Raw genomic sequence first — 606 nt, 5'->3', positions numbered from 1 at the left:
CCTTCCCTGGGTTCTGGAGGCGTTGCTATGGTGACAAACTGCTACAAGCCCAGCACCTGGCGGGAAACTTCCAAGACAAGCTAGACCAGACAATGGCAACCGCTACTGACAGCCCAGAGTCTCTCCAACAACAAATAAACTCTCTCGCCAGGATTGTGCTCCACAACAGAAGAACATTGGACTTGATAACTGCTGAACATGGGGGGACGTGTATAATATTGGGAAAAAATGCTGTTTCTTTGTAAATGAATCAGATGTTGTTAAAACCAATGTTAACACTCTCAAAAAACTTTGTAATAACCCATTTTCAAGATTTCAACCCACCAAACAATTAGGTTAGCTTAGCAATCCCTTGTTTACATGGCTCCTACCCCTTGTTGCCCCCTGGTAATACTGTATATTGTTTTGATGCTTGCTCACTGTTTTTAAGATTTCTTTGCTGACAGTTACTGCCATTTGCTAAAATCACTACAAAACAGGCCATGGTCAATTATCAGACTTTGAATTCTCCCGAGACAGACAAGTTGGCCCTTAGGGCTTGTGATGGCACTTCTCCATTTTTAAATCAAACAGGGGGAGATGTTGGGGACCTCTGCTGTTTAGGGA

Source organism: Nannospalax galili, unplaced genomic scaffold, assembly GCF_000622305.1.
Source record: "Nannospalax galili isolate Female #2095 unplaced genomic scaffold, S.galili_v1.0 scaffold727, whole genome shotgun sequence".
NCBI lineage: Eukaryota > Metazoa > Chordata > Mammalia > Rodentia > Spalacidae > Nannospalax > Nannospalax galili.
The sequence above is the reverse complement of the archived record's forward strand: the minus strand, read 5'-3'. Positions refer to the sequence as shown.